Source organism: Ascaphus truei, chromosome 5 (genome assembly GCF_040206685.1).
Source record: "Ascaphus truei isolate aAscTru1 chromosome 5, aAscTru1.hap1, whole genome shotgun sequence".
NCBI classification, from domain to species: Eukaryota; Metazoa; Chordata; class Amphibia; order Anura; family Ascaphidae; genus Ascaphus; species Ascaphus truei.
In genome coordinates this window covers 273669106-273688266 of record NC_134487.1, presented here as the reverse complement: position 1 = coordinate 273688266, position 19161 = coordinate 273669106, and the positions used below count along the sequence as shown (strand labels likewise).

General features: G+C 52.1%; 1 protein-coding gene across 1 annotated transcript in view; it reads right to left on the bottom strand.

Annotated features, from left to right (window-relative positions):
- Positions 1–11207, bottom strand: part of SYNPO (synaptopodin) — a 75245-nt gene extending 64038 nt beyond the window's left edge. The window contains exon 1 of the mRNA XM_075602095.1: positions 11191–11207. The gene's annotated coding sequence lies outside the window, so the exon portion shown is untranslated. The remainder of the gene's footprint in view (positions 1–11190) is intronic.
- Positions 11208–19161: the final 7954 nt, after the last annotated feature.

Genomic DNA, 19161 nt, shown 5'->3' with positions numbered 1-19161 from the left:
GCTTTTGATTGGTGTTTTTGCTTTTTAATGTTGGATTATTTTTTTACTTGATTTGGAATGATGCGGTTTATTTAGATATTTATTTTATTTATTCATGGTTTTGTTTTGGTGTTTTAATTGTTTATTCTGGTCTTTATTTTGTATTGGATTAATTGATTGGTGGCAATTTTGTTCGGTTTACTTCTTTATTTGTTTTTAGTTTGAGATTGTTTTGAATGCTTTGGATCTTGTTTGTGAATGTTTTTTCTTAGGTTGACCATTGACTGGCATAGTGTTAAATCATGCCCATATGTACCCACTGTGCCATTCAATTGTTTGATTGACATTAGTAATATGTTCATTTTGCAATGTAATGTTTTATTTGGGCCTTTTTTTTTATTCCTTCACCATTTCTTGCTATAGTGGTAAATCAGGCCCATATTATATGGGCTTGATGTACCCACTGTACCAATGAATAGGTGAAGGGTGGGGGTAGTTGCCTGGGGAGGGTGGTTAGGCCTCCTGGGTGGGTAGTGGGAGAGGGTGGGTTAACCCCTTAATTACAAAAGTAGTTAATAACTGCTAAGGTGATTAAGGGGTTAGGGGACATTAGATTGTATTTTTGACGGTACTATATTGTTTGTGGCAACGGAGGACATGGACGTGATGAGGATGAGGATGCCTTCATCGTGGCAGCCTGGCATGGGTGAATGCAGTTTTATTTATTTTATTTCTGCAGCTTATTGTTTTATTTTTAATGGTCAAATGCACTATTATCCATATCTGGATAATAGTAATTTTGCCCATTACTGTACTGTATGTGTTAGGGGGAAGGATTGGTACCGCAGGCCAGCGGGGACCCCCGGACACCTGCGGGGACCACCCAAGGGCCCCCGCCAGCCTATAGTAACACTCCTATGCTTAAAAAAAATGTCATGTATGTTAGGGGGTGTAGGGGTTGTTGGGGGCACAGGGGGTGGGTGGGTAGCACATACTGCAAGTTTATTGGGGGCAATTGCCAATAATAAAACTGCTATTGGGCCTTAACCCCTTAATTGCCTTAGCGGCTTTAATGTATTTTTTTTTAATAGTGTGGGGGAGGTGCCGGGGTCTCCTGAGCTGAACTGCTTTGATTTCTGGCTCAGGGACCCCCTGCTTCCAGAGTTAGAGGCCTCGGTATGGGACATCGGATGCCAGTGTCGCCGCCATTTTTAAAGCGTCCGCGTCACATGACGCGGTACATTTAAATAATGGAGGAGATACCGGCACCCCATATCTGGGCCTGTAACTCGGTAAGCAGGGGGTCCCCAAGGCTGAAATCAATGCGGTTAATCTCAGGAGACCCCCTGCTCCCGCACACTATTAATAAAAATTACATTAATGCAGCTTCATTACCATAGTGGATAGCCGCTACGGTAATGAATTATTAAGGTACCCCCCTACAGGATTTAAATCCCCCGATCACATGACATGAGAGTTTTAAAAGCACAGGGGATACCGGCACCCCATAACGGGGCCTGTATCTCATGAAGTAGTGTGTCCCCGAAGCTGAAACCAATGTGGTTCAGTTCAGGAGACCTCCTGCATATGTACACTAGTATTAAAATGTATATGTATGTAGCCAGGTGTCCCCTCTGGTTCCCCCGGTCCCCCGGTTTCACCCCTTACCTCCGCTGCTGTAGGGAGTATTGAAGGCGGGGCGACAGGCTCGCCGGCGGCTCCCTTCGCTGGGTGCCGCCATTGTTGTTGCGCGCGCACTCCTGGAAGGTCGCGCATGCGCAGGGGACAGTGAGCAGCCATCATAAAGTCACGCAGGACACTATGCGCACGCGGCCCCAATGCAGTATAAGCCCAGCGGGGAATTCAAGTCCCATAGTGCTTAGGGGCTGAGTACCATCTGACACCAGGGAGCCAATGAAACGGCTGATACCTCTGGGAAGGAAAGAGGATTGCATGCTGGGACAGGGAGGGGCAGTCAAGGTCTGGACAGAGAGGGAGCAGGTAAGGTCCCCGGAGCAGTGCTTCGGTGGGCAAGGCCAGAATTGCCCCAAGGTTCCAGATAGTGCCCTGACTCACTGTAAAGAAACTCTATGTGTATACTGAAGGGAAAGGCCCTAGGATAGGGACCCTTTCACTGTAGCAATAGTGTGAGATATGCTGCAGGACGTTGCCTGCAGAGAAGTGCAGCCTGTTGCAGAGGAGAGTACTCAGACCTCCGTGATATACTATTTATAGGGGTGCACTCCAGTCGGGAAGCCCCTCCAGAGGCATCCGCCTAAGAATCCAATCAGGAGGATAGCAGCAGATTACAACGAGAAGCCATGCCGTTGATCTGCGGATTTTCCATTGTTGTCCTGGTCTGGACTGAGACCAGGGAGGTATTAATAAGTGCACCAACGGGCCCCAACACACAGGGAAGCGCGCTATGCCACACACACTTTTTGGGGATGAACTTGCTGGTGGACACTCAGGGGTTAAGTGCCCAGGCACTCCAGTACTTTGGGGTTCTCAACAGGGAGGGGTTATTGTGGGGTTATAATCTGTCAGTTCTTTCAGACCTGCAGTGCTTTGGGAACATTCACCTGGACGGTGCCACTATTGGGCCATATTCTGTGGCTGTGTTATGATATGGTACATGCAAATTATATGTATTTAGTAAATACTGTTCATATACCATCGTGTGTAATTGTGTGTATGCTGGTTCCGGTGAGGGACTACTCTCACTACGTTGGGATCCCTTATCAGTGGAGGCGCTGCGCCGTGAAATAAGTGTATCCCAGGCTCCCAGTGGCGGAGGCTCAGGCCTCCTGGTATCCATACAGGTAAAAGCAGCACGGGTAGTTCGGTACTAGGGGGTACAAGGGCCACATGTATACTGTACGATCGCCTGTAACGCAGCGTCTCCATGCAGCTCTTACAAGCTGTTTTTTTTTTTCAATCAGCTATCGCGCTTTAGATTTTTAAGCACTATAGCAGGGGGGGGGGGGAACAGTTTGCGCAATCGGGCATGTTTTTGCCCGCACCTACCCAAATGCGCTTCACTTCTTAGTGAATCCCGCGTCTGGCTTCATTTCTTATCGTGGGATTACAAATTTCCCAATCGGGCGCAAAAGCTCACTGCTTAGTGATTCGCCCCCAGATTGTGCTGGTTAGGGTTAGGCTGGTATATTATGGTAAGGATTAGGCTGGTATATTAGGGTTACGCTGGCGGGTTAGGATTGGCTGGCATATTAGGGCAAGTGTTAAGCTGGTATATTAGGGTTACACTAGGGTTAGGGTTAGGCTGGCATATTATTTTTAGGTTGCTATATTAGGGTTAGACAGGTATATTAGGGTAAAATGGCAAATTAGGGTGAGGGTTAGGCTCGTATATTAGGGTTAGGCTAGCGTGTTGGAGTTAAGGCTTAAATGGTATATTAGGGTTAGGCTGGCATATTAGGGTAAGGATTGTATGTAAGGGTTTGGATGGCATATTAGGGTAAGGGTTAAGATGGCATATTAGGGTAAGGGCTAGGCGGTATATTAGGGCTACGATGGCAGGTTAAGGTTTGGCTGCCATATTAGAGTAAGGTCTAGGCTGGTATATTAGGGTTACGCTGGCAGGTTAGGATGGCATATTAGGGTTAGGCTGGTATATTAGGGTTAGGCTGGTATATAAAGGCTACGCTGGCGGGTTTGGCTGGCATATTAAGGTAAGGGTTAGGCTTGTATATTATTAGGGTTACGCTAGTGGGTTAGGGTTAGGCTGGCCAGGGCCGCCAACAGAAATCATGGGGCCCAGGACAAATGAAAGGAACAGGGCCACCCCCTCCGCCCCCAACCCATAGCGCACCTATCACGGAAAAATATTTTTTAGCGCGCAACTTTTACTTAACTGTTTTCTTCTTATTGTAATACAGAAAAAAACATGACAATGCAATCTGATTATTTTTATATTTTCAACAAAAGACAGGTGACTGCCTGGGTGCATGAGTTGGGTGGGTGACTGCCTGGGTGCATGAGTTGGGTAGGTGACTGCCTGGGTGCATGAGTTGGGAGAATTGGATGACTGCCTGGGTGCATGAGTTGGGAGAATTGGATGACTGCCTGGGTGGGTGAGTTGGGTGAGTGACTGCCTGGGTGGGTGAGTTGGGTGAGTGACTGCCTGGGTGGGTGAGTTGGGTGGCTGACTGCCTGGGTGCATGAGTTGGGAGAATTGGATGACTGCTTGGGTTGAGTGACTGCCTGGGTGGGTGATTGACCTTGACCGGATGGGCGCTGCTTCCTGCCCTGTCAGACGCTTCCCCCCCTGGCCCCGCGGCTCCTGCCCAGGGCAGGAGGTAAGCTCGGGGAGCGCGGGGGTGGGCGGCTGAGAAGGGGGGGCACGGCAGGTGGGCGGCTGGGGGCCGAGACTGGCGGATTCCGCGGCTGGAGGCGGGCGTGCGGGGGAAGCTGGGTTGGAGCACGAAGGGGAAGCTGGGTTGGCGCGCGCAGGGGAAGCTGAGTTGGCGGGCCATGGTGCTTCCCCTCCGTCCCACGTTAGCAGCAGGCCCACAGGCACAGGCCACGCCCACATTTTTTCCCCCAATAAACCGGGCATGGCCGCCCGGTGGTCCGGCCGCCCTACTCACGGGGCCCAGGAAGCCAACACAGGCAGTCACCCCTGTTGGCGGCCCTGAGGCTGGCGTATTATGGTTAGACTGGTATATTAGGGTTAGGGCTAGCATAATGGGGTTGGGGCTGGCATATTAGGGTTAAGAATAGGCTGGTATATTAGTGTAAGGCTGGCGGATTACGTTTAGGGTTAGACTGAACAAGTCTTTTATTTATTTTGCTGCCAGTAAATAAGGCTGAACAAGTCCCTTGTTTATCCAGCTGCTGGGTAATAAGGCTGAACAAGTGCCTTACTGTACAGCATGTACCCAGCTCTGCCGGGTAAAAATCCTCTACCTTAAAGTAATCATTTGTTTTCTTTAAGAATCCTGAAGCTGTTTCTGCACCAGTTTTTTTTTTAGCCCTGCGACTTGCTTACAGTGAAACAAATGTATTCGGGTCTCTACACGTTATTTGTTTCTTACAATAATGAACTTTGGGGTGCTGGTGGTAATGTGTAAGTGCGATTTGCTAGTGCTGTTTTGCATTGCAGGATATTGCTTCTTAGGAAACATGGTTTGTTTTAACATTTGCATCGCGGCTTTGTACAAGTATCTGAGCAAGTGCCTTAAATCTATGGCCCAATATAATGAGCTGTGACGTTGTTAACGCCTTGTTAGAGAAGGGTTTAACTCTATTTACTTTAATCAAAGTTAACGAGCTATTAACAATTTTGTGGCTTATTGAATAGGGAGTTTTAAAGATGGCCATTCATTCAATACTCTGCATTACAGGATTTCATGGCGGTATCTGTAGCAGTAAGGCTGCGCTTATAGTGCCGGCGACGCAACATTGCTTCAAAACAATTGTGTTGATGCCGTCGCGTGCGCTTATAGTGGACGCGACCGCAACGGCGCGACAGCGCCACCAAAATCCTTGTAGTCACTAGAATTTGATTTTGCAGAGATGTCTCCCCATGTGCCTATAAGCCAATCACATAGCCCCCGTGCCTTCCTCCTTACAGACGTCACTCCCCTTGTAGCCAGAAACATCTCCAAACCTGATGACAACTTTCGCGACGGCGACGGGTGACGTTATCGGTCGCGTCGCCGGCACTATTAGTACGGCCTAAGCTGTGCGATTTCAATATACAGTACTAGCTGATATACCCGGCGTTGCCCGGGCGTGGAAGGGCAGGGGGCATGGAGTGGAAGGGCGGGGGGGGGGGAGTGGAAGGGCGGGGGGAGAGGGGCGTGGAAGGGCGGGGGGGGCCAAGGGGCGTTGAAGGGTGGGGAGGGCAAAGGGCAGGGGGGCAAAGGGCAGGGAGGGGCGGGGGGGGCAAAGGGCAGGGAGGGGCGGGGGGGGGGGCAAAGGGCAGGGAGGGGAGGGGGGGCAGGGAGTGCAGGGAGGGGGGGCAGGGAGTGCAGGGAGGGGCGGGGGGGTTGCAGGGAGGGGCAAAGGTCGGGGAGGGGCGGGGCAAAGGGCAGGGAGGGGCAAAGGGCTGGGGGGGCAGGGGGCAAAGGGCTAGGGGGGCAGGGGGCAAAGGGCAGGTGGAGGGTGGCAGGGGACAAAGGGCAGGGGGAGGGAGGGCAGGGGGCAAAGGGCAGGAGGGCAGGGGGCAAAGGGCAGGGGGAGGGAGGACAAGGAGCAAAGGGCAGGGGGAGGGAGGGCAGGGGGCAAAGGGCAGGGGGAGGGAGGGCAGGGGGCAAAGGGCAGGAGAGCAGGGGGCAAAGGGCAGGGGGAGGGAGGGCAGAGGGCAATGGGCTGGGGGGGCAGGGGGCAAAGGGCTGGGGGGGGGCAGGGGGGGAGGGGCAGGTGGAGGGAGGGCAGGGGGCAAAGGCCAGGGGGAGGGAGGGCAGGGGGCAAAGGGCAGGGGAGGGCAGGGGGCAAAGGGCAGGGGGGGCAAGGGGCAGGGAGGGTAGGGGGGGCAGGGAGGGTAGGGGGGGCAGGGAGGGTAGGGGGGGGCAGGGAGGGTGGGGGGGGCAGGGAGGGTAGGGGGGGCAAAGGGCAGGGGGAGTCAGGGACGCGTTTAATAACCCATTCCCCTGCGTTTACTGACCTTGCACACGGCCGCGCTCCTCTTCCTACGCGTACCGACCGCCCTCCTCCTCCACCTCGGGCTCCTCCGCGGAGAGGCTGAGACGCTCCGGTGAGGAGGTGCTGTGCCTTTCGCGGGGAGAGGCGGAGACAGCCGGAGGAGCGGCCTGTGTGAGGGGAGAGCCGCAGAGAGCGTGCTCTGTGAGTGTGGGTGGGGGGGGGATAAGCGGGCGGGGGGAGAGCGGGGGGGAGGGGAGGGAGCGGGTGGGGGGTGAGGGAGAGCGCCGGGTGAGGGAGTGGCCTATGGGTGGTGAGAGCCGTGGGGAGCGCTCTCGGGGATGGTTAGCTGGGGGAGCGGCCTATGTGAGGGGAGAGCCGCAGAGAGCGTGGGGGAGAGGGGTGGGGGGGGGGTGGTGGTGTGTGTGTGTGTGGCCCGTCACTCCGCCTCAGGCCAATGAGAGGTGTGCGGGGGCGGGCGGCCCAAGGGAGCAATCTCATTGGCCTGGCCCAAGATCCAATGGGATTGCCGCTAGGGACACAGGGAGGGACACAGGGAGACACATACAGACATAGACACATAAGACGCTTTCACAAATATATAGTTAGATATCTATAGTGGTCGAAGTACTGTCTCTTACTGTCTGTGTACCTTAGGCTTTGCCTATAGTGCAGCCGACGGCGACGGCGAAATGATGGGTGACGTCACCCGTTACCACCGACGAAAGTTATGTTTCGCCGGCCGGCCTCATCGAGGGATTCCCGCAATTTGATTGAAAAGCAAATTTTGGCGGCGGCGGGTTTTCGCGCCGGCGGCGTCGCTCCGTCGCGTGCACTATAAGCGCACGCGGCGGCGGCAATGCTTTTGTTTTTGGGCGAATTTGCATCGCCGTCGCTATAAACACGGCCTAAGAAAAAGGTAGTGACACTGCACCTTATTTTAAGAGCATTTTAACCTGTTAAACATTGGGCAAAGCTCTCTGCCCTTGATGTTAGAAGGTTTTATGCAATGCTAGTATGATAAAACAGAAAGGGAGAGGTCTCTTTTCATAAAAAAATTAAGTTAAACTATACTTTATATTGTACTAGCCGGGAGTTAAATTTCCCGCTAGGAAAAGGGGGGGGAGAGGGGGGGAAAGGGGGGGAGGGGAGGGACAGTGGACAGGAGGAGGGGTGAGGGATAGTGGACAGGAGGAGGGGAGTTGGGGAGGGACAGTGGCCAGGAGGAGGGGAGGGGGGGAGGGACAGTGGCCAGGAGGAGGGGAGGGGGGGAGGGACAGTGGACAGGAGGAGGGGGGGACAGTGGACGGGAGGGGGGGGGGCAGTGGATGGGAGGGGGGGGATTTAGTGGACGGGAGGGGGGGGCCAGTGGACGGGAGGGGGGGGACAGTGGACGGGAGGGGGGCGGCAGTGGATGGGAGGGGGGGGGACAGTGGACGGGAGGGGGGGGACAGTGGACGGGAGGGGGGGGACAGTGGACGGGAGGGGGTGGACAGTGGACGGGAGGGGGGGGGAACAGTGGACGGGAGGGGGGGGAAAGTGGACAGGAGGGGGGGGAGTGGACAGGAGGGGGGGGCACACACACACACACACACACACACAGTGTCCCCCCCACACACACAGTGTCACACACACACGCAGTGACACACACGCAGTGACACACACACACGCAGTGACACTCACACAGTGACACACACACAGTGAGACACACACACACGTCACCTCTCCTTCCGGGCGCCGCCATCTTAGGTGCCGCGTGGCAGGTGCAGGCTGCCTGCACACTGCCTGTCGGAGCACCGGGGGGAGGTGAGCGGAGCACCGGGGGGAGGTGAGCGGAGCACCGGGGGGGAGGTGAGCGGAGCACCGGGGGGGAGCTGAGCGGAGCAGCGGTGGGGAGCTGAGCGGAGCACCGGGGGGGAGCTGAGCGGAGCACCGGGGGGGAGCTGAGCGGAGCACCGGGGGGGGAGGTGAGCGGAGCACCGGGGGGGAGCTGAGCGGAGCACCGGGGGGGAGCTGAGCAGAGCACCGGGGGGGAGCTGAGCACCGGGGGGGAGGTGAGCGGAGCACCGGGGGGGAGGTGAGCGGAGCACCGTGGGGAGACACGGGGAGAGGAGGAGGTGCGCGTGGGTCATGATGACTTGGATATCAGGCTGATGTTCGGGGAGGAAGAGGCAGAGCCTCCGGGACTGGCGGGTAAGAGACCGGGAGATGTGCTGCTAACACTGTGAGCCCCACAACACCCCCCCCCTACCGTGTGTGTCTGTGTGTCTGTGTGTGTCCTTTGGCTCGTCACTCTGCCTCAGGCCAATGAGAGTTGTGCGGGGGCGGGCGGGCCAAGGGACCAATGAGATTTCCCCTAGGGACAGAGGCCATGCAGACAGGCATACAGTGCTTTCACAAATATAGTATAAGTTATGTAAAAAACAAACATAAACAAAAAACGTAGTGTTACTGTACATTGCATATACACTAATAACAAAATAGAATCATTATTTAAGGCCTGTCAAAAACACAGCCCAGGAAGCTTTGTCATGTGCCTGGAGGTTGGCCCGAAAAGTTGAGGGGGCGGGGGAAGAGAGAGAGTTGAGGGGGGGGGAGCGAGAGAGAGAGTTGAAGGGAGGGGGAGAGAGAGAGAGAGTTGAAGGGGGGGAGAGAGAGAGAGTTGAAGGGGGGGAGCGAGACAGTTGAAGAGAGGGGGGAGAGAAAGAGTTGAAGGGGGGAGAGAGAGTTGAAGAGGGAGGAGAGTTCAAGGGGGAGGGAGGGAGAGAGAGTTGAAGGGGGGGAAAGAGAGTTGAGGGGGGGAAAGAGAGTTGAGGGAGGAGAGAGTTGAAGGGGTGGAAAAAGAGTTGAGGGGGGAGTGAGAGTTGAAGGGGGGGAGAGAGAGTTGAAGGGGGGAGAGAGTTGGAGGGGAGAGAGAGTTGAACGGGAAGAGAGAGAGTTGAACGGGAAGAGAGAGAGTTGAAGGGGAGGAGAGAGATTTGAATGGGGAGGGAGAGAGAGAGTTGAAGGGGGGAGAGAGAGAGTTGAGGGGGAGAGAGTTGAGGGGGGAGAGAGTTGAAGGGGGGAGAGATGAAGGGGGGGAGAGAGTTGAAGGGGTGGAGAGAGAGTTGAAGGGGGGAGAGAGAGTTTGAGGGGGAGAGAGAGTTTAAGGGGGAGAGAGAGAGAGTTTAAGGGGGAGAGAGAGAGTTGAAGGGGGAGAGAGAGAGTTGAAGGGGGAGAGAGAGAGTTGAAGGGGGAGAGAGTTGTATGGGGGGAGAGAGAGTTCAAGGGGGGGAGAGAAAGAGAGTTGAAGGGGGGGAGAGAGAGAGTTGAAGGGGGGGAGAGAGTTGACCCCCCCCCTCACCACCTGTCCACCCCTCTTCCTCCCACCCACCTCAATGAACCGCACCAGGATGAGGTGGGGGGAGACAATGATGTTAAATACATTTAATGTCAGAAAGTATCTCTATAACATCCTACCTCGCCCTTATTTACCTGCAATTATTTTTTTACCAGAATATTAGGGTTGGCTGGCATATTCGGGTTATGTAAACCTGGTTTATTAGGGTTAGGCTGGCGGGTTAGGGTTTGGCTGGCATATTAGGGCTGTGCTGGCATATTAGGTGTAATATTAGTCTTGCGGTTGGATTTAAGAATTGGCCCCCAACCTATTGTGAGTTTGACGGGCCTGAATGAAACATAATGTTAGACACAAATACCATACGGTGACGCCCCCCATCCCTCTCTGCTAATTGGCGCTATAAACAGAAGCCTCTCCCAGCTCTTAATCAAAACATTAAGTTAACATTTTAGAGCTCCACTGGGCCCATCAAATTCTCTTTTCCGTGAAAAATAGAAATAGCCCAGAGCTGCAGGACAATATTTATTGCAAGTTAAACATAGTGCTCCATTGGAAGGAGACGTGATTGAGAAAGGTAGGGTGTGGGTTTTTATACTCCATCTATGCAAAGAAAGTCCTGCTAAACGTTTAAGATGGCAGATATGCCACGTCCCTCAGAGTCTGAAAGTTTCTGTGCAGGAGGAAATTAAATAAGATGCATTTGTATTTACAAACTGGGTGCATTGTAGTTCCCTCCCGTCTCTGCCAATACTGTATGTCTTTCTGCAATAGGATAGAGAGAGAAATAGCCAGAAGTTCAGTTTATCTTTGTGTTTTTATGTCTCTTTACATTAAGACAAAGTGATCGTCTGGACCCCAGGCTCCTTTTCCTTGCTTCTCTATAACACTCTGCCGGTGACAGATGCAGAGCTGATGGGTTATTAGTTCATCTTGGGTGTGTGACAATACATTAGCCTGAGTTGAGATTGAGAAACGGAAACCTCTGTCTGTTGGTCTATTTTTTGATGATCTAACATAACTATGTTTCTTTGCTGATGGGGGAGAGAATGAATTGATGTCTACAGGGTAAGTAAGTCCTTCTGTGTTTTTGTCACTTCTGTCACACTTTGTCGTATGAAACACAGTCCATCTGTCTCACCGTATGGAAGAAGAGGAAATCCGGCGCCACAACCCGTGACAAACTCCAAGGCACTTCCGGGTAGTAGAATAACTTTATTGCGGTAACAAAAAGACAACAGGCTACACCACAGTCTCATCTGTCTCACCTGTCTCACCGTGACTGTGTCGGCCTGTGAAGGGCACACCACCCATCACTATCAACGGCGCCTCTCGGTAACGTCAGGAAGAGCAGATTTAATGGGCCGTACATCACTTCTTCCACCACTTACTGTATGCCACGCTGCAGTAGTAAAGATAAATTTAGTGATCAATAGCCAAACTGGGCAGCACTTTTTCTTTATTAGGACTAACTCATCATTTGCTGAAAATGTATAACTTTTGACTTGCTCCTTCTGTAGAAAAAAAAAAACCCCTCAGCCCAATGCACGTCAATCCCTTCATGTATTGGCCATATAGCTACCATCTGTCTCTGTGCGACTACTCCAGCCTTACAGACTAAATAGAAAACAGATCCCTTTCTGTGTATTGCTTTAGGCATATGCATTATGCAAATAGACACTTTTGATAGATACGCTTTCTACAGAGACAAAGTGCCAGATGTTTTTTTTTTTTTTACTGGCTAATCTCACCCTATGATAAACATTGATTCACTTTCCTGTAATAATTATTCCAGCAGCTCCCAGGGCAAAAGAACCAAAAGGAGATAACCAAGTGACAGAAGCCGAGGACTCAACAGGGAACCACGCAGGATGAGGCTTTCTGTGCAGGTCTCTCTCAAACTGAACAGTTAGAACTACTGTTTTCCAGGTTGGAGCCACAATAACAGAAGGGACGCCAGGATCAGCAAGTTGGTCGTGCTGTTATCTTCCTATGGCTGTGCCCTCTAATATGTTAGATCCCAGATCCAGCTGGAAGTGTTATTCATTAAACTGGGGTAGTGCCGACCAGGACACTGTGGCACAGAAACTCTCTTTAAAGTCAGTGGGCGTTTCCGGGTGAAAGCCTCCCGATCGGCACTATCGCAGTTTAGCAAATAACCCCCAGAATGTCTGCAACTTGTACAAGTTACTTTTCCTCTCCTGTGAGTTATATTATAAAATATAGACTATACGCGCTTTGGGATAGAGACTCACAGTGCCCATACCGCTCTATATGGGCATTGCAACCCTACATGACAGAAAACAAATATTATTAATGTAGGGTTTATAGACATATCTAGTTGCTGTTCATTAATACTCAAGGTTGTGAATTGAACTCGTACATACGCCACTTACACTCTGTGTAATCACATTGTCTTCCTTTACTTTGCCAACATAAACACCGGGGGTCCTATGTATCAAATGGCAAATTCTCGTGCGGTCGTTATTTTGTTGCAGCCCGCGCTAAAATATACCCGCGACAGACAGCGTCTATGTATTAATCTTACCTGCTCCATTTTTCGGGGACATGTGCGTCTGTCTGTGATGACACGAGGGATTGATGGAGCAAGTGGGAGGCGTTAGGGCAGAGTGACATTTGCATAGCGGCGCAGGTGTATTTATTAAGGAATCTGCAACTTGCGCAACTTTTCTTGGCGATTTTCTCCGTCACGTTACAGTTGGCGTAAGTCTTTTTTTTTTCTAGCGCAGCATACGCCACGTTTTAGACATTTTGGGACGCAACAGCGTCCGAGCACGCGCACCTCTTGATACATAGAGCCCAAGATGCTTTATGTACTTTTTTTGATCAATTATCTTTAAAAAAAAACAAAACAGCAGTGCGGTCTGTTAGAACAGTTTTTCATAAATCGCACAGTAGGACATATAGGTAATTGCCACCTGAACCATGCTTCTTCTGATTGGTTCATACTGGGATTCAGAAAAACATGCATTCTGAGCCCCTCTGTTGATCAGCAAGACAATTCCATTGACTATAATTTTAGTCTCTGTGCAAGGTTTTGTGGATGAGTGAGTAACAGGAAAGTTGGAGCACACCTAAAGCCAGTAGGAAAAAACTTGCAGAAGTGTGTGTCCCATTAAATAAAAGATGTTTAATGGATCAAAAGCATCATCTGCAAAAACGGAGCCCAAGTGGCCCCCACCAACGCGTTTCGAGCGTCACGCTCTTCGTCAAGGGTTTGTGGAGCTCAAGATTATCACTAATAAGCACTTACCTCAAAATGGTCAAGTATGCAGGGCCGCTGGTTAAAGCCCGTCTGCAACAAAGGGGTTAACAGAGCATTCCCAGTTGGCTCATTCCTCCAAGCCTTCATTAGTACAGGAAAGCAGGCTGTTTGTATATGCGTCTCGAGCTGCGGAATGAGAGGAAATGGCTAATTGTTGATTAGCTGGACCCATACTCTCGCTAAGTGCTTTGGCTGCGGCTATTGTGCCTTATCTCTCTTTCAGTCCGCGAGGCCGGGGGTGGGGGGGCGAATGTGGCACGTTTTGAGTACAGGGTGTGAGAAGAATAACAAAAGCGTTTGAATCCATCATTACCCAACTCCGGGTCCCACAAACAGAAGAATCAGTACCCAGATAGATTGCCCGTGCACTGCTGGAAGAATGCCAGAGTGAGATGATATGTGAGACGATATGCTTCGCTGCCAACCAGGCCGGCCATGCGTTGGGTTGCAAGGTAATGTATTGCATTTGCATTGTTGCCTCTCTTGAAGTACCTGTTTTTTTTGGCCGCTCTCGGACATTTGGTTGCGACCGGTTTGCCGCGACCATGCTGCCGCCGGCATTTAGCGGCCACTGACCTCGCCGCAGGTACATCTCGCCGCTGGCCATTTCACCACCAAGGTAAGCCCCTAAATGTAGACCGTACCCTAAAAATCCCTACTAATGCTACCCCGTACCCTAAAACCTCCTAATACTAACGCAACTCCCTACCCTAAAACCTCCTAATACTAACGCTACCCCCTACACTAAAACCTCCTAATACTAACGCTACCCCCTACCCTAAAACCTCCTGATACTAACGCAACTCCCTACCCTAAAACCTCCTAATACTAACGCTACCCCCTACCCTAAAACCTCCTGATACTAACGCAAGCCCCTACCCTAAAACCCCTTACCCTAAGCCCTTATCTAAAACCCCTACCCATAAAACCATAACCCCTTAAATTAATTTACGTTATTAGCAAAACAGCTGGCGGCGGATTGACCAGCGTCGGAGGGTCTCTCGGCACCCAAACACCGGTGGCGATTTACTGTAGTGCCGACGAGTATTCTAAAACAAATCTGGGGCAATCACCAACAAGAACCAGGTACATGCTGGGTACATGCTGGGTACATGCTGGGTACATGCTGGGTACATGCTGCAACATTTCAGTGAAATTTCTGCAGACAGACTAATGGCCCATCGGATTAACAGCGGGGGTCTCTGGCAGTCCCATTCAAACTGAATGGGACTGCCAGGGACTCCGGTTGTGTTAATCCGATGGGCCATTAGTCTTTGCAGAAATGTCACTGAAATGTTGCAGCATGTACCCAGCATGTACCCAGCATGTACCTGGGTCTCGTTGGTGATAGCCCAGGATTTTCCAAGGCAAGTTTAAGGAAAGTTTTAGAATACTCGTCAGCGCACCTGTAGTCGCAGTGAGATGTCTGCGCCCAAATATCCGATTCCATCTTTTGGCAGCATTAATGCTAAACAGACATTTTTTTAAATTATTATTTCAGAAAAAAATCTAACATTGGAGGATATGATGAGACGCTATGAAACACTTCTGGGTTACAAGTGCACCCTGTGAATGCAGGAATGATTGCACCCCGTGAATGCAGGATGGATTGCACCCCGTGAATGCAGGATGGATTGCACCCTGTGAATGTGGGATGGATTGCACCCTGTGAATGCAGGAATGATTGCACCCCGTGAATGCAGGATGGATTGCACCCCGTGAATGCGGGATGGATTGCACCCCGTGAATGCGGGATGGATTGCACCCTGTGAATGCAGGATGGATTGCACCCCGTGAATGCAGGATTAATTGCATCCTGTGAATGCAGGATGGATTGCACCCTGTGAATGCAGGGTGCATTGCACCCCGTAAATGCAGGATGGATTGCACCCCGTGAATGCGGGATGGATTGCACCCCGTGAATGCGGGATGGATTGCACCCCGTGAATGCGGGATGGATTGCACCCTGTGAATGCGGGATGGATTGCACCCCGTGAATGCAGGATGGATTGCACCCCGTGAATGCGGGATTAATTGCATCCTGTGAATGCGGGATGGATTGCACCCCGTGAATGCGGGATGGATTGCACCCCGTGAATGCGGGATGGATTGCACCCTGTGAATGCAGGAATGATTGCACCCCGTGAATGCAGGATGGATTGCACCCCGTGAATGCAGGATGGATTGCACCCTGTGAATGTGGGATGGATTGCACCCTGTGAATGCAGGAATGATTGCACCCCGTGAATGCAGGATGGATTGCACCCCGTGAATGCGGGATGGATTGCACCCCGTGAATGCGGGATGGATTGCACCCTGTGAATGCAGGATGGATTGCACCCCGTGAATGCAGGATTAATTGCATCCTGTGAATGCAGGATGGATTGCACCCTGTGAATGCAGGGTGCATTGCACCCCGTAAATGCAGGATGGATTGCACCCCGTGAATGCGGGATGGATTGCACCCCGTGAATGCGGGATGGATTGCACCCCGTGAATGCGGGATGGATTGCACCCTGTGAATGCGGGATGGATTGCACCCCGTGAATGCAGGATGGATTGCACCCCGTGAATGCGGGATTAATTGCATCCTGTGAATGCGGGATGGATTGCACCCCGTGAATGCGGGATGGATTGCACCCCGTGAATGCGGGATGGATTGCACCCTGTGAATGCAGGATGGATTGCACCCCGTAAATGCAGGATGGATTGCACCCTGTGAATGCGGGATGGATTGTTCCCTGTGAATGCGGGATGGATTGCACCCCGTGAATGCGGGATGGATTGCACCCTGTGAATTCAGGATGGATTGCACCCTATGAATGCGGGATGGATTGCACCCTGTGAATGCGGGATGGATTGCACCCCGTGAATGCAGGATGGATTGCACCCCGTGAATGCAGGATGGATTGCACCCCGTAAATGCAGGATGGATTGCACCCCGTGAATGCAGGATGGATTGCACCCCGTGAATGCAGGATGGATTGCACCCCGTGAATGCAGGATGGATTGCACCCCGTGAATGCAGGGTGGATTGCACCCCGTAAATGCAGGATGGATTGCACCCTGTGAATGCGGGATGGATTGCACCCTGTGAATGCGGGATGGATTGCACCCCGTGAATGCGGGATGGATTGCACCCTGTGAATTCAGGATGGATTGCACCCTATGAATGCGGGATGGATTGCACCCTGTGAATGCGGGATGGATTGCACCCCGTGAATGCAGGATGGATTGCACCCCGTGAATGCAGGATGGATTGAACCCCGTGAATGCAGGATGGATTGCACCCCGTAAATGCAGGATGGATTGCACCCCGTGAATGCAGGATGGATTGCACCCCGTGAATGCAGGATGGATTGAACCCCGTGAATGCAGGATGGATTGCACCCCGTAAATGCAGGATGGATTGCACCCCGTGAATGCAGGATGGATTGCACCCCGTGAATGCAGGATGGATTGCACCCCGTGAATGCAGGATGGATTGCACCCCGTGAATGCAGGGTGGATTGCACGCTCCCAGGTTTTTCCCAATCCAGTCCTATATTTGAGTCCAGTCCAATATTAAATAGGAAACACATTTTCCTAATGTTAAAGGAATGTTGCATTGGTGAATGCCTTCATTATATCGAAACTCCAGCATACCGCTCTAAGGGGCTATTACATTATATTTTCAAAACAGTTGTGCTAAAAAGTAACACAAACCTTCATAATGTGCGGCGTATGTATGAAGACTACATACATGTGATGCAGAATTAGTTATTCTATTTGATTTTCTGGCATTGCGTCAGATCAAATATGTGATTGATGCAATTTCAATGAAAACAACATTCTGTGTATTTTTCATTTATTACTATTTAGTAAATAGAATTTATGAGTGTAGTATTATTTATAATAGGCTTCCAGTGGGAAAAAAAATACATTTTGTTGACCTACTGTATATAATAAACCATCTGTGCAGCGTCCAATATATTTTTGGTTGATACACAGCAACTTCATTCTGCGCTAACACTATAAACAGACTTTTTAGGGTTTATGGCAACTTGAACGTGGGGGTCAATTTTGACGCACTTTTCGCTTTTCTATCGGACAATAACATTCTTTTTTTTAGTACATACCATTAACATCATTAGGCCTAGGGCAGCGCATTGCTGGGCAGCGCATTGCTGGGCGGCGCATTGCTGGGCAGCGCATTACTGGGCGGCGCATTGCTGGGCAGCGCATTGCTGGGCAGCGCATAACTGGGCAGCGCATTGCTGGGCAGCGCATAACTGGGCAGCGCATTGCTGGGCAGTGCATTACTGGGCAGCACATTACTGGGCATTGCTGGGCAGCGCATTGCTGGCCATTACTGGGCAGTGCATTGCTGGGCAGTTCATTACTGGGCAGCGCATTACTGGTCATTGCTGGGCAGCGTATTGCTGGTCATTATTGGGCAGCGCATTACTGGGCAGCGCATTACTGGGCATTGCTGGGCAGCGCATTGCTGGTCATTGCTGGGCAGCGCATTACTGGGCAGCGCATTACTTGGTATTGCTGGGCAGCGCATTACTGGTCATTACTAGTCAGCGCATTGCTGGGCAGCGCGTTTCTGGGCAGCGCATTGCTGGGCAGCGCACTGCTGGGCAGCGCATTACTGGTCATTACTGGGCAGCGCATTGATGGGCAGCGCATTACTGGGCAGCGCATTGCTGGGCAGCGCATTACTGGGGAGCGCATTACTGGGCATCGCATTGCTGGCAGCGCATTACTGGGCAGCGCACTGCTGGGGAGCGCATTACTGGTCATTACTGGGCAGCGCATTGCTGGGCAGCGCACTGCCGGGCGGCGCATTACTGGTCATTACTGGGCAGCGCATTGCTGGGCAGCGCATTACTGGGCAGCGCATTACTGGGGAGCGCATTGCTGGGCAGCGCATTACTGGGCATCGCATTGCTGGTCATTACTAGGCAGCGCATTACTGGCAGCGCACTGCTGGGGAGCGCATTACTGGGCAGCGCATTACTTGGCATTGCTGGGCAGCGCATTACTTTGCAGCGCATTACTGGGCAGCGCATTACTGGACAGCGCATTACTGGTCATTACTGGGCAGCGCATTGCTGGTCATTACTGGGCAGCGCATTACTGGGGAGCGCATTACTGGGCATCGCATTGCTGGGCATCGCATTGCTGGTCATTACTGGGCAGCGCATTGCTGAGCAGCGCATTACTGGGTAGCGCACTGCTGGGGAGCGCATTACTGGTCATTACTGGTCAGCGCATTGCTGGGCAGCGCACTGCCGGGCGGCGCATTACTGGTCATTACTGGGCAGCGCATTGCTGGGCAGCGCATTGCTGGGCAGCGCATTACTGGGCAGAGCATTGCTGGGCAGCGCATTACTGGGGAGCGCATTACTGGGCGTCGCATTGCTGGTCATTACTGGGCAGCGCATTACTGGCAGCGCACTGCTGGGGAGCGCATTACTGGGCAGCGCATTACTTGGCATTGCTGGGCAGCGCATTACTTTGCATTGCTTGGCAGCACATTACTGGTCATTACTGGTCAGCGCATTGCTGGTCAGCGCATTACTGGGGAGCGCATTACTGGGCATCGCATTGCTGGTCATTACTAGGCAGCGCATTACTGGCAGCGCACTGCTGGGGAGCGCATTACTGGGCAGCGCATTACTTGGCATTGCTGGGCAGCGCATTACTTTGCAGCGCATTACTGGGCAGCGCATTACTGGACAGCGCATTACTGGTCATTACTGGGCAGCGCATTGCTGGTCATTACTGGGCAGCGCATTACTGGGGAGCGCATTACTGGGCATCGCATTGCTGGGCATCGCATTGCTGGTCATTACTGGGCAGCGCATTGCTGAGCAGCGCATTACTGGGTAGCGCACTGCTGGGGAGCGCATTACTGGTCATTACTGGTCAGCGCATTGCTGGGCAGCGCACTGCCGGGCGGCGC